At 38.8% G+C, this 24065-nt stretch overlaps 1 protein-coding gene and 1 pseudogene across 2 annotated transcripts in view; one reads left to right on the top strand and one right to left on the bottom strand.

Annotated features, from left to right (window-relative positions):
- Positions 1-24065, top strand: part of LOC311436696 (uncharacterized protein) — a 65296-nt gene that overhangs the window by 25480 nt on the left and 15751 nt on the right. The window contains exons 3-4 of the mRNA XM_084519056.1: positions 10699-10770; positions 14486-14652. The gene's annotated coding sequence lies outside the window, so the exon portion shown is untranslated. The remainder of the gene's footprint in view (positions 1-10698; positions 10771-14485; positions 14653-24065) is intronic.
- LOC311436694 (sorting nexin-7 pseudogene) lies at positions 5607-7348 on the bottom strand (annotated as a pseudogene). The gene has a single exon. The product of its transcript is annotated as a sorting nexin-7 pseudogene (transcript).

Raw genomic sequence — 24065 nt, 5'->3', positions numbered from 1 at the left:
TAAACGATCTGGATGTAGGAATAGAAGGTATTTTGAGCAAGTTTGCTGATAACACCAAACTTGGAGGAGTTGTGGACTCGAATGAGGGTGGAAAGGCCTTGCAGAGGGATCTGGATAGGTTGGAGAGCTGGGCAATCACCAACCGCATGAAGTTCAATAAGAGCAAGTGCCAGGTCCTGCACCTGGGACGGGGAAACCCTGGCTGCACGTACAGACTGGGCGATGAGACACTGGAGAGCAGCCTAGAAGAGAGGGATCTGGGGGTCGTGGTAGACAGCAAGTTGAATATGAGCCAGCAGTGTGCCCTGGCAGCCAGGAGGGCCAACCGTGTCCTGGGGTGCATCAAGCACGGCATCGCTAGTAGGTCAAGGGAGGTGATTGTCCCGCTCTACTCTGCGCTGGTGCGGCCTCACCTCGAGTACTGTGTGCAGTTCTGGGCACCACAGTATAAAAAGGACATGAAACTGTTGGAAAGTGTCCAGAGGAGGGCTACGAAGATGGTGAAAGGCCTGGAGGGGAAGACGTACGAAGAACGGCTGAGGTCACTGGGCCTGTTCAGCCTGGAGAAGAGGAGGCTGAGGGGAGACCTCATCACAGTCTACAACTTCCTCGTAAGGGGGTGTCGAGAGGCAGGAGACCTTTTCTCCATTAACACCAGTGACAGGACCCGTGGGAACGGGGTTAAGCTGAGGCAGGGGAAATTTAGGCTTGACATCAGGAGGGGGTTCTTCACAGAGAGGGTGGTTGCACACTGGAACAGGCTCCCCAGGGAAGTGGTCACTGCACCAAGCCTGTCTGAATTTAAGAAGAGATTGGACTGTGAACTTAGGCACATGGTCTGAAGTTTTGGGTAGACCTGTGCGGTCTAGAGTTGGACTTGCAGAGTTAGAGTTGCATCAAGAGTTGGACTTGATGATCCTTAGGGGTCCCTTCCAACTCAGAATATTCTATGATTCTATGATTCTAAGGTACCATTACCTTTAGGAATCACATACCAATCCAACAATGAGATAGATAAGATCCCAGGTTGGTGCTGTGTCAAAACTGGGATACTGCTATTGCTGAGGACATGGTTTCAGGAGAACTCTGCTTTGACTCAGAAGAAAGCATGTAAAATGGTTTCCAGTATATGAATGTTGCCATTCTTGGTTTCTTTTCTGGTGACAGAAACAGAATGGAAATATTTTGATTTGTTTGGTCTGATGCAAAGTAATGAGAGACTTGTCTGTGAAAGATGATTTTTCTTTTTTCAATGTGGAAAGGGAAATTCTACACGTTTTGTGACTGAGTGTCACCTTAGAGCCTGGAAGAGGTTTCTGCCTTCAGACAAAAATGCATTATCCCATTCTTTAATACAGAGGGCTAGTACAGAGAAATCCCTAATCATAACAGTGATTCAGTTTTGTCAAAGTGGGTTCATTTTAGACCAAGGACGCTTGGATGAATACATAAAAGCTTTGATGTTTGGATCATATACTTTATTACATGACATGTTAGCTGTTAAAAACATATATTTATATTTTTATTTTTTTAAAAAAGTTAACATTCTGAAATATGTTATTGATTTTTAATAGCACACGTACCATTAACTCTTAAAAAAAATTGCCAGCATTTTAAATTAAAAAAAAATTAAATTAAAAAAAATTGCCAGCACTCTACAATGGCAGTGTGGGGAAACTTTCAATCTGAGGGCAGCTACATTATTTTTACTAGAAGGGATAAGGTGGTGTTGTAGACGTATTACAGGTGTTTATTTTATGCGATACAATTTTAAAATGCTCAACTCTTTCTACTATTGTTCCACTCTTGCTAGCACCTATGGAGCTGTGGATGGAATTTCTTTAGCTAGTAATTTGTACTTCCTTTCACAGCTTTAGATGACTACTCTCTGTGTTTTTGTAGCTGCCTGCATATATATCTTTCCTTCCATTGCTGAATAGCACCTTTTACATTTGCAACTTGTATGCAAGAAATGAGGACGAATTTAGAAATGAGGTATGTGAAATGTAATGTTGTACACTTGGGTTTTTACATACCAGTTTTATTGATTTAGTCTTCCATCTCGCAAAGATAAGTGCTTGGAATCTTCCTGCTTACATAGTGTTTTTCACTCCAAAATACATCAAATAAGTATACAGTAGATGTACTTTAGTGTCTCAGAAAAGTTCAACCTAACTAAGTTAGACTTTATAGGTGAAGTCAGTTATAGACTTGATTTGTCTTGGGAATCAAGTCAGTGCGTGAATATTTCTCTTAGTATTTTTCTATCGTCTTACTACCTGCTTCTCATTTAGGATCACCATTCTTAACAACAGTGCCCTAGGGAATACGATTCTAGGAGGGAAGCAAGTTTAAATAACAAAATATTTCTCCCCCACCCCTAAACGATTCATCACTGCTGTACTTGAGGGATTGCAATCTATTATCATTTTCTGCATGTTAAAACAGTTACTGCAATTGATGGCATGCTGTCTTTATAATACAATCCAAAAGAATTCTAAACCATTCATCTATTTACATATGTTTTAAATTATCCCATGAAATTTAACAGAGGATTGGCAACATCTCATTTGAAATTGTAAAGGGCTCTTCTACAACAGTTGCACACAATGCTGTTGTGTCCCATGGCTTATGTACAACTGAAGGTTGATTTACCTGTTAAGGGGCACACAAAAGTACAAAAAACAGCACACAGCAGTGAATTGGAGACTGCATTTACAGTGGGATCATATTAGGCATTTAGTCATAATGTTTTAATTAGTCAATGGTTGAAGTGAGAGCATTTTTTCTGACTGAGAGGGAACCTAGCCATCCCCTATCAATGGGTCCAGCCTGTAACTTTTATAACTGGCTAAGGAGAGTGAGTGAAAGCCTCATTATTTGCCTGCTCCTACTTGCCCTAATTATTACCCATCTTACTTTTTGTCATTCAAAACAACTAAATTTCACCACAGGTGAAAAGGTCAAAAACAAAGGGTCCTCAGGTGGGACCTGTCATGACAGGCACACTGGATATGTTAGAGGGATCTTTTTTCCTTATGCTGTGCTGTTCAGAGGTACCAGTGAGGATTGATCTTTGGTGGAGTTATCCAGAGCTGCACTCTGGAGCAGAAATAAGCAAAGGTGTAATGGTTAACTTCATACTTCTCAGAGGGTGAAAGCATAACTGTGCTTTTTAATGATGACCAAATGCCTTCTGACTTATGCACCAGAACTGGCATCTCAGCTCTGAACACGTTTCAATATAGAAATCAAAGACATGAAGCTTGGTAGCTTCTCACGTAAGTACTTTGATTTTCTATTTGTGAAAAGGAGTAAAGAAAAGCTTCAGTCTGAATCTTATGTGCTGTGTATGTTATTCAGTAGGTTTGGAAAAGGCAGCTCTGTAGCCCACCCTATAGATCACCTCCATAGAGTGTTGGTGTCCAAAGTTCAACTCCCTTCTCTTCTCCTGAGAAACAGGATAAGAAATTGAAGTTTTCCCTCTGCCATTGTCTCTCAGGTATTTTATGGGGGTAGATGTTGAGGGTCTTGGCTTTATCCTGGTACAACAGTCTTTAACTGTCTAATAATTTCATGGGGCAGACAAATTATTTCTTGCCCAGGTTTATCTTCAGAGCTTGCAGACCTAGAATCATAGAATCATAGAATCATAGAATATCCTGAGTTGGAAGGGACCCTTAAGGATCATCAAGTCCAACTCTTTGACACCGCACAGGTCTACCCAAAAGTTCAGACCATGTGCCTAAGTTCACAGTCCAATCTCTTCTTAAATTCAGACAGGCTCGGTGCAGTGACCACTTCCCTGGGGAGCCTGTTCCAGTGTGCAACCACCCTCTCTGTGAAGAACCCCTTCCTGACGTCCAGCCTAAATTTCCCCTGCCTCAGCTTAACCCCATTCCCGCGGGTCCTGTCACTGGTGTTAATGGAGAAAAGGTCTCCTGCCTCTTGACAACCCCTTACGAGGAAGTTGTAGACTGTGATGAGGTCTCCCCTCAGCCTCCTCTTCTCCAGGCTGAACAGGCCCAGTGACCTCAGCCGTTCCTCATACGTCTTCCCCTCCAGGCCTTTCACCATCTTCGTAGCCCTCCTCTGGACACTTTCCAACAGTTTCATGTCCTTTTTATACTGTGGTGCCCAGAACTGCACACAGTACTCGAGGTGAGGCCGCACCAGCGCAGAGTAGAGCGGGACAATCACCTCCCTTGACCTACTAGCGATGCCGTGCTTTATGCACCCCAGGATACGGTTGGCCCTCTTGGCTGCCAGGGCACACTGCTGGCTCATATTCAACTTGCTGTCTACCACGACCCCCAGATCCCTCTCTTCTAGGCTGCTCTCCAGTGTCTCATCGCCCAGTCTGTACGTGCAGCCAGGGTTTCCCCGTCCCAGGTGCAGGACCTGGCACTTGCTCTTATTGAACTTCATGCGGTTGGTGATCGCCCAGCTCTCCAACCTGTCCAGATCCCTCTGCAAGGCCTTTACGCCCTCATTTTAGTCCACAACTCCTCCAAGTTTGGTGTCATCAGCAAACTTGCTCAAAATACCCTCTATTCCTACATCCAGATCGTTTATAAAAATATTGAAAAGTACCGGCCCTAAAATGGAGCCTTGAGGGACCCCACTGGTGACCGCCCGCCAGCCTGACGCAGCTCCATTTACCATAACCCTTTGGGCCCTGCCTGTTAGCCAATTGCTCACCCATCGTATGATGTTTTTATTTAGCTGTATGGTGGACATTTTGTCCAGTAGGATCCTATGGGAAACCGTGTCAAAAGCCTTGCTGAAGTCCAAAAAAATCACATCAGCTGGTTTCCCTTGGTCCACCATACGGGTGATCTTATCATAAAAGGAAATCAGGTTAGTTAGGCAGGACCTACCCTTCACAAACCCATGCTGGCTGGGACCAATGACTGCTTTGTCCCCCATGTGCGCCTCAATAAGTCCGAGAACCAACTTCTCCATGATTTTACCAGGCACTGACGTGAGACTGACAGGCCTGTAATTGCTAGGGTCTTCTTTCTGACCCTTCTTGAAAATCGGCACAACATTTGCCAGCTTCCAGTCTACCGGGACCTCTCCAAATTCCCAGGATCGTTGAAAAATAATTGAAAGAGGTTCCGCGATGACATCCGCCAGCTCTTTCAGCACCCGGGGATGAATCCCATCCGGACCCATGGACTTGTAGGGATCCAGGTGGAGTAGCAAATCCCGCACACGTTCAGGGTCAGTTGGGAGTTTGTCATCCCCACCGTCCCGGTCCTCCAGCTCAGGGCACCCTGGGTCCCGAAGCCCATCATCGGCATTGAAGACAGAGGCAAAGAAGGCGTTAAGCGTCTCTGCTTTGCCTACATCATCGTCTGTGAGGAGACCTTCCCTATCAAGGAGCGGCCCTATGTATTCTTTAGTTCTCCTTTTTCCATTTACATATCTAAAAAAACCCTTTTTATTTTCTCTCACAGACACAGCCAGCTTCAACTCTAGCTGTGCTTTGGCCACTCGAACTTTCTCCCTACAAACACGAACAGCATCCCTGTATTCTTTCCATGACGCCTGGCCCTCCTTCCAGTAGCGAAACACTCTCTGTTTCCGCCTAATTTTTTTTTTTTTTCTTATTAAACTTTTTATTAAAATTGAGCTATTTTTTACATATTTAAAATACTTTATATCCAAGTTATGCAATATGTATGAAAACAATTGTATGCAAACACTTGCATAAAAATATGTAAAATCACAACTAAGCAATATAAAGCAATATATAGCATGTTCCAAAATGTGTTTCAGGACTAGAATACCTGAGTTTTCAATAAGCTGGTTTCCTGCGTTTCACTGATTTTAACAGTTATATTTAACAATATATCTGATCTCATATAAAGCACTTCTTTGGTTGGGAGAAACTGCATGGAAAGGTAGAGATCAAGCAGAGATACTACTCAAGGCCTGTCTTCAGAATCTTCTTCTCCGTGACGATCCACCGTTTGAGATGCTAAGAAGGACTCCCATGTAGCAAGGCACTCTTCATAATAATGGAGATTATTGTCAGCCATATTACCGAATGCCAATCTCATATCACACTGCATATTTTGCTTCCACCTGTCCCAGTCTGCTTTCAGAGCATTATTGGCACATTCTACTTTGTCTTCAAGTTTCCCAATCTCTTCTGAGAACAGATCCTTGTCTGCCTTTTTATTGGATAAAGCATCAATTTTGGAATCAAGCTCACTTTGAATGTGGTCTCTCCTTTTCAAAACACCCATCAGAATTTCACTGTAGAGAACATACTCATGTAAGATCGGTAGCAGATTTTCCGAGAGCCCTGCCATTCGTTTCTCTGTAGCCTTGCAACACTTGTCAATGCAGCTGGCGATGCCTTTTAGGGAGTCTGCTATATCTTCTTCTGATGCTGACCAAAGTGTGTGGATGGGGCCGTATTCCTTCATTTCATTAAAATACTCCCTTTCTTCCTTGTAGATTCTATGAGCTATTTTGTCCAGTACATTTATTTTCTGACTAAATGTTTCCATATAATCATTCATTTCTGTAAACATTTCAGGACGATTTTTAACTCCTCCTCTTACTGAGGATGCTACAGCTCTTACAGTCTGTCCCATTCTGCTCAGCAAACCAGGGCCCTGCTTCTTGTGTGAGGAGAGTTCCCAGGCTTGTGCAGTAAGAAAAATTTTGAAGTCTTCATTAAAAGTTAAAGTTGGATGATCAGCAATGCGGTTCAAAAATTTATGTAAAGCTTTTCTTCGAGTCTCAATGAATTCATCGCTAAATCGTTCCACCATTCCTTTCATTATGAATTTTTCAGGCAATGGAGGAATAATTAGTGTTGGATGTGCTTCTTCGAGTTTGCTCTTCAACCAAAGGAAATCCTGATACCGTCTTCGAACTTCATATTCACAGGAGTCAAGTTCACCACGAGATGTCTTTGTGATTACTCTGTATGTAATGAATGTTTCAATGGCTGTAATGTGGCTTTCAGGATCATCGACAGTAATGAAGAGATCTTTTAATTCTGGTTCATCTTCAAATTTCTACTGGTTTATCATAGATGAGGGGGATATTGTCATTGAAGGACTGAATGAGTTTGCTTCAGCCAATGATGTATCCTTGCTGAACACCTCCAGGTCGTCCTCCTCGTCGTCCAACTCCAGCACCTCTGCGGGGGCGCCCAGCAGCGGCACCCGGGCGGCGCCGGGGGTGCTGGCGGGGAGCTCAGCCCCGGCCCCGCTCCCGCTCCCTCCCCCGGCAGGGGGGAGCAGCGGCGGCGGCGGCCCCGGGACCCGTCCCTCTGCCTCCATCCTCGCCGCGAGCGCGGGCGGCCGCCCCGCCGGAGCCGCTCCCCGGGGCACCGCAATTGGCCGCCCGCCGCTGCCCCGGCCCCGCCCGCGGACCGCCCTCGGACCGGCCCCGGCCCCAATCTGTATTTTCATTTCTGAATCATCACAGACAGTTGTGACTTGCACATCAGCTGACATGTATCTATTTCTGCACGTGTTGGTGCAAATAACTAAAAGTTTTCAGTTTTGCTATTCTTACTCCTCTGCTTCTATAGATTCCATCACACAAAGATGAGTCTGGTTATCAACTGCATGAAAAATACTTCAGTCTACTATATCTGTAGTGGGTGTATTTATCATTTATATACGTACCTGTGTAATGGATATATTTGTGTTAATATTCCAATGTGACATCTAACTAACATTTTTGTATTTTTTTGAGCAGAGATATTTAGATTCCTTTAGATTTCTTTTTAAATCTGCTCACAAAAATCTACAGTTTAGATCCACCTTTTTTTTTCACCATGCTTTGTTAAAATAAAAATTGAGATTTTTACTTTTAGATTTATATAATATGAGGAAATAGAAGTTTCCTCTTTAATTTTTCTCTATTCAGAAGTAGAAAAATCATCCTTTGTGCTATCAGTGCTGTTGTCAGAGGGATGGGAAGCTGCTCCTCCTGCTTCCGGGCAGAGGAAGACATAATCATACCCACCTCTTCTTTTGACAGCTACACACGTAGGCGACAGTGTGCTGTGGGTTTAAATTTTGATTCATGTTCAAAACTTATGAGGCCTGTTGTTTGAATCAGTAGTAGCATTTGAGTTTGTCAACATCTACATGGATTTTAAGCAGAAATTATAATTTTGTTTAACAGAACACAATTGTTTAATTGTGTACAATGTGAGTTGCAAACATAACTTGGATATAATTTCAAAACCACTTGGTTTTAGTAGTTACAGAATGGAAGACCAACAATGGTGAGAGGACTGAGAACGGTCTTAAAATCTGGAAGCATCCAATCATCTAGAATTGCTTATAAAGGAGTTTAAACAAGATCAATTTGGATGAAGTTTAGAACCTTCAGAATTTGAATGTCAGTTTTCATAAATGTGCAAGAACTGAAAAGTCTTTCCTCGGCAAGCCCCATTTTTTTCCCCCCTCTCTTTTCTTTCAAGATGCTATCAGTACCTCTTCTGCTCCCAGCAACTGTAAATATTTTCTGATGCAAGAATGCAAGAACTTCTGTGAAATTCTAAGTGTTAATGATCTTGAATTTCTCATATTTTGAGATTCTGTTTTTGTAACCTACCCCTCTTTGATAGCATTTTTTGGGAATAGTACACTTCAAATCTGTTATGCAGTGCACCAGAGGTGCTTAGTAGCAGATTCCATGACAACTGGAGAAACAGAGTTAGGAACTGTGATAAGAAGAAAAGAAGTAGGTTTGGGACAAGAGAAGAGATTCTTTTTATATGAATACAGAGCAAGTTCTCAGTTTTGTTGAGTTCAGATGGAGGTCAAAGTGTGGGTAGAATCTTACGTTCTTTTAAAAACTGCTTCGCCTAGCTCTGGAGATGCTTACTTTAGGACTACAACTCCAAAATGTTTCTAGCCAGATTCCATTTATTATCAGCACATTTTGAAGTTTCAAGTAATACTGTGCAGGATTTATTTCTCACTTTCTATTAGTGAATTCTGTAGAGTTATGAGCTTTTTCATTCTCAGCTTTCCAAAACTTCCAACAGATGTCTTGCCAGAAGCAAAGATGATTAAAGGTTTCTGAAGAAGTAGACTGCTGCTGGAAATCTGAAAGGGATACCATTGCAGTGCCAAAAGTCTTTGGAAAATATGTATGGCCCCCTTCTTACTGGAAATTTGTATAGCCCCTTCTTGAAGAAATCTTCCTCAATAGAGCCTACTTCATTGGAGTTTTGTGTGATTTTTCAGAACTAGACAGAATAGATAAGTGAAATTCCTACAGGTAGGCTGAGAAGAAGGTGAAAAAGGTTGAGTTTTGGCCTTTGTCTTGGCAGTGTTGGATAGCATCTACAGATATGCTAAAATATGCATCTAAGCATCTGCCTGAATGTATTTCCACAGATTCTCTTTCTGTGATGCTAAGTTGGTCCCCACTTAATTTTTAGAATACTGCTCTTGAGCATTTCCATCTGTCTAGGAATTTTCAGTATTTTTCCTCCTAACACCGACTTCACCATTATAATTCATTTCCTGTCACCTTGAAACTAAATTAATGCAATGAATTCTGCTTGGTATATGAAGCATTGTTTGATTCATATTCATCATCAAAGTCCCTACTGAGCTGCAAGTGAAAAGTTCAAACATTACACTCATGTATAAATAAGCAGAAGTTACTGTATTTTCAAACAGTCTGTTTTCGATGAGAAAATATCCATGCTTCAGTTTATTGAAAGGAATTAGTAGAGTTTTGAAAGGGTTGTGTGATGTCATGGTTGGCATAATGAGGAACTAGATTTAACATAGAAAGTAGTTTCCTGTTCTAGATTTTGCTCTCCAGTATTGGGTACCATACAGGCAAAACACCCATTTATTTAGGCTTACCTATTTAGTTGTTTTCTCCTTACCTTCTTGATTAAGGCAACAGAAATGGCTTCACCAATATCCAGAAGTTTGTAGCATTTATGACCCCTTTCTATTGCTTTCTACAGAATGTTTTAGAATTCCTATCAGTGGTAGAGAAATACAGTCATGAGCCTGTGATTTTCATCAAGGCACTAGGGATGTGGAATTAGCAAAGCTACAAAGCCACAAAAAGCTACAAAAGCTACAAAAACATAGTGATTTTTTTTTTTTCCTGAACACTTTTTCCATTGCAATGCTAATTTCAATAATTGCCTTACACTGCTGAAGATCAGAAAACAGGAAAGATGCAACAACATTTTTCTTGGCTAAAAACCTGAGCATTGTATAGGAACAGAAATCTATGTTGTTTTTTTTCTTTAGGTCATATTCTCCTCTGATTGGAAGTCAAAGACAACATTAGTAACTCTGACATTAGTAACTCTGAGATGGTACCTGAGAACATTATTCATTAAAGTATCCTTTTGTTTTAAGTTTTCATTATTCATGACAATGACCTTTAGGAGTCAGCATAGTAAAGGTTTCTTGCCCTTACTCCTGTGATAGTCTAACCAAACATTTCTTGAGGTGTCTTGGAAAATAGAGAAATGGTTCTTTTGCTATCAATATTTTACCAACCATCAGCTAATACTCTTTAAGGACGTATTTTGACCACATTCTCTATTCAAGTGGCTTACAGAACTAAGTTGAAACAATTATCTAATATTACAAGATGATGAAGAGGAACTTAAAAATACCCCAGTGCAAGCCATGCAAGCAGCTGAATGCTCCTTTTTCTTTTCTTTTCCAGATAAGTCTCTGTTAAAGACAGCTTTACCTTACCCCTCAGGAATGTTCTGTTTGAAGCAGACCCAGCTAATCCGTGAGTCATTATGGAACAATTTGTAGTATATGCTGATCCACACTACCCTCATTCCATATCACAGAATGGGACAGACGTGTAGATAGTTGTTTCTTTTAAAAGATTACTGTGTAGTCCTAATGACACAGTTACAGCAGGCTTTTTAATGGTCAAGCTGGTGCAAATTGGGTTAAACTAAACCTACAGCTGACTCATTCATAAAGTGAACAATCTCTGTATGCTTGCCTGAAAAAAATATGCTTGCAAATGGTTTTCATCATGGGTTTGCAAGAAATACAGGATGGAACATCTCAAAACCTGCAGTTTTCACTGTATTAATATTTAAACTGAGCCAATTGCTGTGGAACTCGCTGCTGTTGGAATCTATTGCAAATGAGGAAATAGGCATTTGATTGAATATTGAGTCCAGCCTAGACAGATATTTTCAAACCTTCAATACTTTTTCCAAGATGCAGATATACACATTAGAGTATTTAGTGATGTTTCTGTTGGAAATGAATTTGAAAATCTCTGACTGCTACACATTCATTTTATTTAATTGAAAACAAGTTTATTTTTCCCTGGGTTGAACTGGAACTGAAAAGATTTGACCCTTGGTATTTGCTACCAAAATCTTTTACAGGTAGTTTAATGGGAACATTGTGATACAGCCAAGCTTGTCTTTAACACTTCTTCCTGAGATTTCATAGAATTAGTGCCAATTGCAGGACTCTACTGAACAGGAGCAATTAGCAGCTGCTGCTGAAGATCTGGCCTGTAGTCAAAAATAAAACCTAGGATTTTTGTTGCAGTTTAGATGTCACTTTGCTTAGATTGCAGGAGATGCAAGAAATGTTTGTGAATTGTTCTAGTGGTCCTTGCTCATTGAACTGTGCCCTGTGCTTAGGACATCTGCCAATAGCTTTAACACAGTGCATGCTATGTAGTGTCTGACTATAGACTCAAAACACAGTCCCTGACTGGATGGGACTTACAGGCATGATGTAGTACAGCATGATGTAGTATATATAGTACAGAGAAGGGGACAATAGGTATATCAAAAAACAAACAAAAAAACAGTGCAACGGTTTTAATATTTTGTTGGTAGGATAGGGAATCTGGGGTAGGATAAAAGATGCAAATATTTGTAAGTTAAACCAGAGATTCCTGGAAGAGTGAGAAAAGGTGAATACATGGTTTAGTGGGATAATAAGTAGAAATGTTAATGTGCCAGGAAGAAGCATATATTCTCTTGTATGAGGAAATTCTGGCTCCAGAAGTCCTGTTACTGAATTACCAAGTCCAGTGTTCATGTGTGTATTGAAATGCCTTAGAAAAATCTCAGTGCACCTTAGATTTTTCATCTACAAATGCAGGCCAGCATTGTTTTTAAATGCTCTGTCTAGATAAATAGTCATAGATCAGTGAGATCTACAATAATGATAAGAATGGCAAAGTTGTCATCATTTTGAAAAAGGAAATTCATATTAATTATTCACTGTGACAAAAATACTTACGATACAACATAGAGTTTGAGGCAAGTGGGCAGCATGGCAATATCTCAGTTGTAGTGTTGTAGCTTTGCAAATTTTTAAGTGATTGAAAACAATGTCTTAAAGTGAAGATGCAAGAAAACTTAAAAATTAAAACCTACCCCTACCCACATTTTTCCCCTATGGATATTTTGTGCTTCTTATTGTTTTTACCATTGTCATACTATTATTACACAAATTGCACACTGAGGGAAAGATATAATTTTTGATCTAGTTTAAATTTTGGTGGCTCTTGTGCCTTTAATAGTTTTAAATGTCACTTCCATTAATCTTTACTGCTTATGATTGTCTTTACTGTTATAGTCAGACTGACTGTCAGTGCAAACTGTATGAGCAGATGAAAGCCAAGAAGCAATATATGTGTGCAAAGCATGGCTTGGGCATATGTGTAACAGCCTTGTCACAGTGCTTTGAAAACATAAAGGATGCTGCTGCTGAAGAAGCAGTTGTGCTGCTATATGTATCATATACTTACTTTGCCTGGAACAGTGTCTGTACTTTGCATATGTATTTGCAGCAGTGAATATAAGGAAGAATGTGTACAGCTAAAAATAATATAATACATAAATTGCAGCTTGGGAAGATGTTTTCTGGCTATTCTCACAGTCTGGTGATTGAAAGTCCCACTGAAATAATTAAAACTTTCTTTAGTTTACTTCTTTAGGGTGAGGCCACATCTACCCTTTAATTCAGTTGCACTTTCAGCTGGGAGGCAAACTTACTACTGAAGTAAGTGACAAAAGCTTCCTGCCTTTAGTAAAAAATATGCCTTGGCATAGCGTATATTATGAGATGTTAAGTGTTTTGAAAACTTAAAGCATCTGTGTTCTGTTGAGCTCTGAGATGGCATCCAAGGGGTCACAAGATAACAATCTGATTACATTCCTCACATTGGTATTACAATGGACTCTCCACATTTTGTCTATTATTGCATATCACCAGAGCATCTTCATACTCTGCAAATTTGTATTCTTCAGAAATTTTTGTCACAAGAATAGATTTTTTTTTTTCCACGCTATTTTCCTGAGTTAATAAACCCACTTGGGGCCAAATTTGGAAAATTTAGCCCAAGAGCTCTGGTTTGTTTTCTCATTTGCATTTATTTATTTTCCAGATCTTACAAGCGAAGGATGCCAGATGAATTAGTGAACAGGATTGTCTAAAACTGTTAACATAGAACAGCACTTTTACTTTGTATTCCCTTTTGTCTTGGGAAAAGTAACCTTCTCTGCTTCACTCTTCTCCTGCACTGTAAAATGAGAACAGTAATGCTTTTGTATTTCCCTAACCAAACTGTTTTCAGAATCACATTGAGCCAGACATTCCTGGTGATGAGCACTTTCATGCATGAATGCCTTTGTTGCAGTCAGTGAAATTACTGGTTTGATGAGCTGGGGTTCGAAAACTATCCCTGAGTCATCTCGTTTCTGTGGAACAATGAGGTGAACACTTATAGAGAATACAAGGCCATGAAACTCTTCTTAATATCAGTGGAAACAAATACCTAAATCCTAACACTTCAGTTTTTGGAATACTTCACCTTTTGACAGCCTGACAACTTTCTAACATTATCATGTTACAGCTATTAGTCCAAATCCCCTAGACTCCTACTCAGTCTTTATGTGGGCAAATCTCTTTAAAGCTTTAACAGAGGAATGTTCTTTGGTAAGGTCTGGACTGTTACAGAAAAAGGAAAGCAAAGGACTGACTGGCAATTTATTTAATGAAAGGTAAATTCAAGAGTGACAAGGTTTACAGTTCAGTTTTACAAATCAGTAAATACGAATACAGTATTAAATACAAATCAGTATTTGTATTTACAATGAGTACATTAACTATAAACAATAAATTTTTCATCCATTAGCGTGAAAACCTAAAACTCATGTGATTGTTTTTTTACTAGTTTTTGACAGGTATTTAAGTGAAAGTACAGCATAATATGGGAGGGGTGGTTGTCTGTGAATGCCTGACAAAAGACAGTCATACAGGCATGTCTTCTGTTTGTTTGTATTTTCTCTAATATTTCGTCATAAGAGCAATTTAAGCATCAAGTTACATTCCACTCTTCATCAGTTTCATATTGTGAGCATCTGAAGAATTTTCAAAGTAGTGCTATACAGATCTGTAATTTTGGTACTTTTTTTTTTTTTTTTTTTTTTTTTTTTTTTTTTTTTTTTGTCTAGGCCACCTCTTGTAGTCACTTCTGTTTATGATAATTCTGGAGACTGGCTCTGATTTGGGAGCCCCAGCATCCTCAAGCCCTACCATCATGCCTGATCTTTGCATGCAGTGCAGCTGAAAGTGATGATAGGTGACAAACTTCTTTGTGTTCCTCCTCTTGTTGAAGCATGTGAGTTATCATTTCAACAGCCCAGAGTATTGTGCATGTTCGATGTGGAAGAATGTCTTTAAAGGAATATTAATTGACTGTCCTAATACATTTCAATAATGGCAGACTGTAGACATCACTCTGGTATGGGAGCACAGGCAACTTTCTCTCAAAAAATCCTGTTCCTGCAGCATAATCTTAGCTCTGGTACAAGGTAATGTATCATTTGTTTTATTTATATAGTGCTGGCAGTTTAATCAACAGGACCAGATTTTACAATTTTGCCTTCTAATGTCTGCCTGTCTTCTCTCTGAAAATGGTGAATGTTCTTGTAGATGTATTCCTGTGGTTGGGATAGATTGAGAAGTATTTTGAGTTAGGTCTTCTAACTATAACATTGCATAATTAATAATACTAAGCTAACAAGCATCAGAGGTAAGGGGGTTGGAAGAAATATTCAGAAAGCTAAAGGAATTCTTCTGTTTGAATGCAACTCAGCTCATGCAGTGACACAGAGTTTTGTCTATGCTGTATAAACACAGGCATGCCTGAGTTATACATCTGAAAGTAGTCATACAGCAAGGGACATGCCTATCACTTCATTGGTTTTAGCTGCTTTAACTCCTCTTTCAGATGCCTGCTTTGTTAAAGCTGTAGAAATAGTGAACTTACTACAGTGAGCATTACAGACGTTTCACTGAAAAAGAAAACCGTGGGACATCCATTTTTACATATATTCTATGCTATTTTTGGGTAAATTGTGCAAATGAATTCCACCATTAATGGTGTGTAACCTCATTAGTAATTTAGGCCAGAAGCATCTTAAATTGTGCTTGCATTCTTCAAAATAATTTAATGTACTCATACAAGTTGTTACTGTTTGAATATGTCCCTGAAGCATACAATAAATACATCAACAGATTTTGGTCCCAGAGAATTTAAATGAAAGGAGCATGGGGGGTTATGGGGGAAAACAACAACAACTATACCATGAAGTGATAATGAAATGTAGACTAGCCAACGTACTGATATTTCCTTTAGGAGACACAGGAAAGTGGGTTTTGGCTCTTGTGTTTTATAAAGCCCTACTTCTAATCTGTCTCTCTCTTTCTCTTTCTCTTATTTATCTATTTATTTTACTGCAATGAAATATTCCAGTGTTCTTTTTCCCCACTTCTCCTCGGGGATTTTTTTTCCTATTAGAATATGTTATATAAAGGAAAGACAGCTCTCTTGTTCTATAGATGAAATCTGAAATGGCAAAAGATGTGTTGATTTTCTTCTACAAACAGAGAAGACATCTGGAAGACAGGTTTTAAATAACATTAATTACATCCCTTAATTTTCCTTTTTATAGGAGTAATTGGACATTTATATGAATATATATATATATACACTGTCACTAGAACTAACAGTACATTGGGTAAACTTCTAGGTTTTATCAGTTTCTTTCTAGCATTTATATCCGAAATTGTTACTCATAATTTACAAACCATTTCTTTTCTGAAAAGAATGTTACATGTGTTTTCCTTTGTTTATATTTAAACTATGTGTGCTGAGACAGAACAGGCAGCAGAGGAGTAATTATTTTTCCCCTGGTCAAGAGCCTGATTTCATCTCTAAACTCTATTGATTAGGAAAAGTTATGGAATAAATCCCAAATTATGGACTAATGAAACATACAAATGGGTTCTGGATGAATTTTGGGACCTTGTGTCAGTGTAAGATAAATGAAGAGGATCTTTAGGAAATGCCTGAAAGTGATTTGGTTTTGGTCCCTAAAATCAAGGCTAGGAAAATAATTTGGCTTGAGTTGCACTTTTCCCAGTTCTATTTAACATTTTTTATTAAGACTTGATTTGTATTAAGACTTGAAAGAATTATTGGGCTGACACATTGCACTAAAAATTCTTTCATGAAAAATGTTTTGTTTTGTTTTACTCAAACAGGGCATGATTTTATTTTATTTTATTTTATTATATATATATATATATATATATATTTTTTTTTTTAAGTCACAAAAAAAGACTTGTCTTTCCAAATTAAAACTTCAAGACCACAAAATGCTTGAGCACTTCCATTTCTGTAGGCGTGGAGGAATTATACTTCATACATAGAAATACATAAGCACGTGCTTAACTTTTAGCAGGTATTAAGTCCCATTGATTACATTAAGACTTAAGCATATACTTGCGTCTTTGGGAATGGGGGCCTGCATCGTGTTAACTTCTAAGCTGAAAGTTTCATAAGGTGTTGAAGGTGGCCCAGCAGTCACTGACCAACAGTACTAAATGCTTCCAATGCAGCAAGCCAGATAAAGACCTGTTTTAATGGGATTCTGAATTACAATAAGTAAATTATAATAAACCCTGTTGACAGAAGCCTCTGGGCTAGGTCCAGGCCTGAAGCCAGACTGAAATTTCTCATATAGCAGGTAATCAGTAAGATGAGAAACCAGCTGCAAGGGAAGGGCCTCTTTTATGAAACAAGAAGGTATTCTGGGAGCCAAGCCTTATCCTGGTAACCTTTTTCAGTAACACGGAGACAATCATTGCTCTTCATTATCAGGACTTCAAAGGACTTCAATTAATTAGGGAGAAACTGATTACGGTATTGGAGCATGTCACTCTGTTGGTCATATGTGTGATGAATGGATCATTAGGTTTACTCACTACCATTCTAAGTATTTCAGCATAAGCAAAGCCTGTATGTAATTTCAAATGAAGGGTAATTGGTTATAGTGGGACAAGGATTACTAGACTAACATTATCTCCTTTGTAGCATTTAAACTGAGCAACGTGATGACATTTTAAAACCATCTGGGACTTTTTTTTTCCCTGAGAGACTCTAAATACCTATTTTACTTAACAACAATGAAGCTGGTGTTTCCTTGTCCTTTGTGATAATATTTTTAAAGAAGATGTCTCCAGGGTTTGACACATTGCACAACACACACAGACACCAGATTGACTGATACACATAGGCAATCATATCTGTCAGTCAGCCATTCACCCTTTCTTTATGTGGAGATCTTTTCGAAGTAATACTAGAAGTGTCTGAACAGCCTAAAAGGGTTTAGAACAGCTTCAATGTAACTTGAGTTGATTTTGTAAAATACATGAGGCTTTGTGGTATATATCCAGACCAATGTGATGTGGTGAATATTTCTGATGACGTTAAGAAACAACTAAGTGTTAGGACAGTTTCCCATTTTTCTGGGGCTAATTCCTTGTGACAAATGACAGTCACTTTCTCTAGGAGATCTGAAAAGTGGAGCTCATTGTCTCTCTTTGCAGAAGGTGGCATTCCTGAATTCTTGTTCCTCGTCTAACATCTGCAGCAGCCAGTCACAACGGTGGGATTGAAATCGGTTACTGTCTTCCTGAAAGACAATAGGTTTTTAATAGGAAATTGTTCACATGGCAAAACAGCAGGAACAATATCAAATCAGGAAAACAGCCAATTCAGGGCATCATAGCATGGGGTATGTAGGTAGTGGTAAAAGGAGCTGACTGAGGGAGCAGCAAGGTTTGGTGGGATCTGTCATGTCTCTGACAGTAACCTGTCAGACAGGCACAGTGAATGCACCCATGCAGCTTTAGAGGTAGCCTGGAATCCTGCAAAGCAGAGCCCTGGCATGGAGTGCCTCTACTGCGGCACTTCAGAGAGAGACAATGCTAGTGTTAGTGTCCCTAGCAGAGCTGCTGTCAGGCACAAACATTGATCAAAGCAAACCTGGCCCAAGGGTGAGAAGGTTTATGTATAACAGACACAATTCCCTCTCATTCCACAAAACTCATTTTTTTCAAAAGAAACCTGCTGTACGTTTTTCTTCATTTCATCTCCCTTTGCTATTCTTCCCTTCCCTCATAGTAACTGGGCATTACTACAGAACTGTTGAAGTAGAAATCATTTCATTTACTTCACTTTTTAGTTTTAAAGTAATATAGCCTATGTTAGTCAGTAAGGAAAATGTACTCCACTGGAGTTAAGTTCATCTACCTTACCTGCATCTTTCTTGGTCCAGTCATTGAATCAAATGACAAGCATAGATGAAATTATGCCTAGTTTTTCAACACCCAAAATTTTCTCAGATGGATCCAGCTCTTTGCAGAACCTTTCCCAGTGCAAGGGAAGGTTGATCTTTGAACTTTCAGATGTAGGTTTTGGAAGTGTAACATACTTTTGATGAATATTTTTAGGACTGATTTTCCTAGCTTTTAGAAATCAGCAAACAATAATGGATAACAATGTTTGCTTAATAAAATAACAACTCTCCTTCCCTCTGAAAATTAGACAGAAATTCCTTTCTGTTCTATAGATTTCTGTGGTTTTGTTTCCATAGTAAATATGAAAATTTTATAATAAAGTAGTGTGGGGGAGAGGTGAGGTTGTGGTCCAAAAATGTGGACCCTTTATACAGTACATCACTGATGGGAGCTAGAAATTCTGATTTCCATTCTGGGTCTAGAGAGAAGCATAGTGACCTATATAGATGGCACATTAAAATAATTAGGCTAATATATCCTAACTAGAAGCATGGCATTCACTGGCTACACTAGGACCATGGGTTAAGGTTACAGTTCTACTAGTTTCTCCTGTGCAACCTTTCAGCTGTTTCATTAATAAAATTGGATGGCTGCTATTCGTAGCACAGATTATGGCAGATTTAATTCAAATTGTTTCCTTTATATATGGATGTGTGAGAGAAATTGAGTTTTTGACCAACTGAAATTGCCATTGAAAGTCTGCCTTCGGTGAAACTTCATAATCTTTGTGCTTGAGAGTCTCCTCCCACACCCTTTTTCCTGTTGTTTCTGACTTGACAGCCAGAATTTTCTGGAACATAATTTTATGTAACTACGGACAATGACAATGACTACTACTAAATCCTTGCCAGATCCCTTTTAAGAGCTTATTCCATAATACTGAAGGTGTAATTCAAGGAAAGGAATGGATCACAGGTCAAGGTCAGCTCCTGTTCCCAGTTTGATGCTCTGTTCTGAGTGTTAGTAGTAATATCTTCTGCTGTATTTCATTGTAGAAATTAGATTTTTTTTTTTTTCATGCAAATCATACAGGATGCCCAGTGTAGCCCAGGCACATTCCAGTTTATTTTGGCATACTTGTGACTACTGGGAGCTACAGCTTGCTCTTAGCAAATTGTCTGTGAAAACGATATAGTGGCTAGCCCCTAAGAAGCTCTACTGGATATGTGTTCTAAGCCTGAACTGATGTATTTGTATTTGTGTGGATTTTCCTGCAGGCACTTGTGAGTGCATTACTCATCTTAATTTCTTCTTCATTGCATAGTAATACAACATTTCTTCAAAAAGTAGTTGGGGCAGAGAGGAAGGATAACTCTGGACAAGATATTTCTCAGAATTTCACTCAACTATCCAGAACATTTGAGCCTAAGCAAAACAAGATGCATGGAAAATATCAGGCTAAAATTTCCATTTTGAAAAACTCACAAGCAACCGAAAACAGAGAAGATAAAGAGTTCTTTGGCAGCCATAACTATAGATAGAGCTACCACTTAAAACACAAATGTTTCCAAACCGTAAGTGCTTATATCACAGAGATTACCATATCATCATAGGCTGTCACTTGTCCTCTTATCAATGCAATGTGAAATCCCTGTGAACATAAATAAAGATTAATCTTCAAGATACTTGACATACCAGCTCTGTAGTACTGTCAGAAAACACATTCTGTGCAGCCACCATATGGCCTCACTGAGGCTTTCAAATGGCTGTGGGGTCAATGTCCAACTCCTAGCCTTCTGCAGTCACAAAAATTTCAGCACTCTCTGAGCAATGGATTTGTCTCCATTATATTTTGAATAACATTCTCTTGTGCAGGAAGCAATAATCCAAGAGTAATTTTCTACTACTATTACTAATGTTCTTACAGGAGCTCATACATTATAATTAGGCCTCTCAAATATTTTTAGGAGTGCGTATTTTTTCTAGCTTTTTTTTTTTTTTTTTTTTTTTTTTTTTTTTGTAACTCCTGAAAATGTTTTACTTAGAACAGTTTCAAAAAACAAATCCTTTATGATTACTAATGTATGACTAAAGACATTCTGAGCATTAAACACCTCCTGTATGTGAAATCCTTGGAGTTTTGCTACAGTATGGCCCCAAATTTTCAATGAAATTGCAGAGCTAGTAGAAAAATCATAACTGTATAGAAGAAAGCTAATGCAGTTCCTTACATGTCTGTTTAATAAAGAATCCTTCAGTTCTCAGTTAAGAAAAGAAAAAAAAAAAAAGTAAAGGTTCATTAAAATTGGTACCATAATACATGCTACATTTATTGAAGAAAAACATGAAGTCAATACCCAAGACACTTAACTGCAGTGTGTTCAGAAAGTAAAATAATTAAATTGATATTGTTTCCTCTTTTGACAAGGTCTCCCATGAGACTGAATATTACTTAGCTACACCAGTAATGGCTCTCTATCTATGCAAAAAACTGTTATGTTAAATTAAAACCTCTCTATATTTATCAGACAGACAAAACTAATAAACAAAACTATGGCATTAAGAGTAAACTGCTACTAGACTATTACTTCCTTCATCGGAGTATTATAATTCAATTTAGACAAAGTGCCTGATCCTCAGGGAATGCTGAGACACAGTATTGACACTTCACTATTTGGACACAGGAATCAAATTATTTTGCAGTCACAGTGGTTGCAAAAAGATTCTACCAGAGAAAAAACCACACCAAAATCCATTCAGATGTTTTTAAGAAGTAGATTATTGAAAGAAATTACTAAAGTGTTGTTTGTAACAGCTAATGCTGATTGGAAGGCAGTAATGCATATGTAAAAGGAAGGAATTTGAAAAAGAAAGACAAAGATAAACATGAATGTTAAAAATTTTTGCCCATATGATTTTATTTATTTATTTTGACAATAATTAAGAATTATTATTAGCAACTAGGGTTTTAACTCTAGAAACATGCTCTGTTCTTCAGTGTAACAGTTTACTCAGTGCACACCAGACTGGAATTTTGAATTTGTAAGAAATCATTCAAATAGATGTACTGTATGGAACCTGCATGTTAGACCGATAGAAATACGAGGTTCAGTTTAAAATTCATGGAAGAGGTTGCGTGACAGGGATATAAGAGAAATATAAAAAAAAGGATAAAAGGAAGAGCAAAGTTTGAATTTACAATCACTTTAAACCATCAAATAGTGTATTTAGAAAAATCCTTTCTTTAAGTTAAGGGAACTTCTCTGGGAGGCTACCAGACATCCCAGTAACGCCTATATTTAATACACCCATGTGTAAGAAAAACAAGGAAAAGAAAATCTGATACATCAACCACTGCCAGCCAGTAATGACCAGTGGAATTCAGCTAACGTAGACAATTTAATTTTAATGCCTAGTGGGAATTTGATTAAAGCAATTAGGGAAAATTCTGAATGTAGTCCAAATCATGCATCTCTCTATTTCTTTTTATTTTCTTTAAGAGTCCTCAGCATTCTTGGCATCTGAAAATATATGTAGTAAGTCTCCTGAAAATTTTATGCAGGGATTTAACTTTGTTCACATAATAGTGACATTGAAGTGAGTGGGGCTATTTGCAAAAGGGAAATTATATACATGTTTAAGTGTTTTCAGGATCTCCTGCTAAGTACTTGGAACAGAAAGCTCTTCCATAGCCTGTGTAAGCCCTAACCCTAAATACAGCCTTTCCAGCAAAGAGCACAGGAAAATGATGACCAACCCTGAGAGACAGGGAAATTCAGGGGCACAGTTGCAGGCCCCAGGTTCAGTGTTCAGGGTGAAACAGATGGTGCTGAAATACTCTAGTCACCAGGAAAGTTCAGTGACCTCTTAGAAACAGACTGCTTAGAGTGTCTGATTGTTATTATGATATAGGTGGAAATTAAGGAGAATAAACCTCTCATAAACATATATGGAGCTGCAGCCATGGCTATGACATCACTGGTAGCCAATTGAGTAACTGACTCCATTTTGGTCCATCAGCTTCTACAGCCATTTAAAATTTTTTATTATTCTACCACATGAATCTGGACTGCAGCCACTCACCATAAGACAGACTGGACTAATAAATCTTTGGCACATGTAACCACCATGTTTAATATAAAACAACTCATACACTTTTTAAATATGATTTATAAAACAGAACATGAAGCTACCTACATGATCTTTCCTAGCTACAGCAGATACTGTTATTTATCGCACATTTAATTGCTAACAGCAATTCAGTCATGTTACTTGACCTTAAGGCCTTATGATTACCTGATCCAACATATTTCACATGATAAAAATGTCAAGCTCAGAGAAACCCACCAGTTTGACTTTCTGTGAAATCTAATTATAAACAGAAATGTTAAAAAAAGGTTAACAGTTTAAATAGTCAAGGCAGTTATTCATTTCGTAAGTGTTTGTTGTGATTGAGATGATAACTGAGAGGGCACTGTGCAGCCTGGTACTCTATGAATAGTGCAGTTTCATCCTAGCCACCTTCATTTTGGCCTCTTGGCTTGAACTCAAGGAACTCAGCAGGGCCTCTAGGAACAGCTCTTTGCAGTGCTGTGGGATGTGTATGTCTCTCTATTACCTCCATCTCCAGCCTGCATTGGTTTACAGTGGGGAAGAAAAGACAGAATCTGTGAGAAGAGACTTCCTTTAACTTTTAACATGTGGGCCCACAGATCTAGATTCTTAAAAATGCAGTCAAATTGTTGAGTTTGAAGTTGGCACCTTGTTACAACAGGTCTTGTTGATGGCTAGGTAAATTGACAAGGTGAAATCTTGGACTGCTGCAGTTAGAGTTATCATTGATATCCTAGGTTTAGGAACTTCTCTTAGCCTGTTAAATTCAGAATGTTTTCCTGGGTCTTACACCTTTGTCTTGCTCCAGACTGTGTTTCAGTCAAGGTAGAAGGGCTCAGGGGCAGGGAGAATTCAAAGGAGCATACTTGTGAGAAACTCTCCTACAGGGTTGTGAAGCATTGGAACAGGCTGCCCAGGGAAGTGGTGGAGTCACCATCCCTGGAAGTCTTCAAAAGACGTTTAGATGTAGAGCTTAGGGATATGGTTTAGTGGGGACTGCTAGCGTTAGGTCAGAGGTTGGACTCGATGATCTTGAGGTCTCTTCCAACCTAGAAATTCTGTGATTCTGTGATTCTGTGTGATTGGCAATAGCAATAATAATAACACTGGTAACAATAATGATAATTTCTGTGTACAGTGGTGACTAAGAGTCTTAGCTGGAAACTTTGATGATACTGTGACTGTTCAAGGCAGATCTTGTACAAATAGAATGTAAAAAACAGTCCCGAAGAATTGTTGGTTTGTGTCGTATAGTGCCTTAGATTAAGGATGAGAAATGTGTTTTCTTATATAGATTTTATGCCTTTTTATTTAAAAAGTTAACTGATAGTT

The sequence above is a fragment of the Aythya ferina genome, assembly GCF_964211825.1.
Source record: "Aythya ferina genome assembly, chromosome: 4".
Lineage (NCBI taxonomy): Eukaryota > Metazoa > Chordata > Aves > Anseriformes > Anatidae > Aythya > Aythya ferina.
The sequence above is the reverse complement of the archived record's forward strand: the minus strand, read 5'-3'. Positions and strand labels throughout refer to the sequence as shown.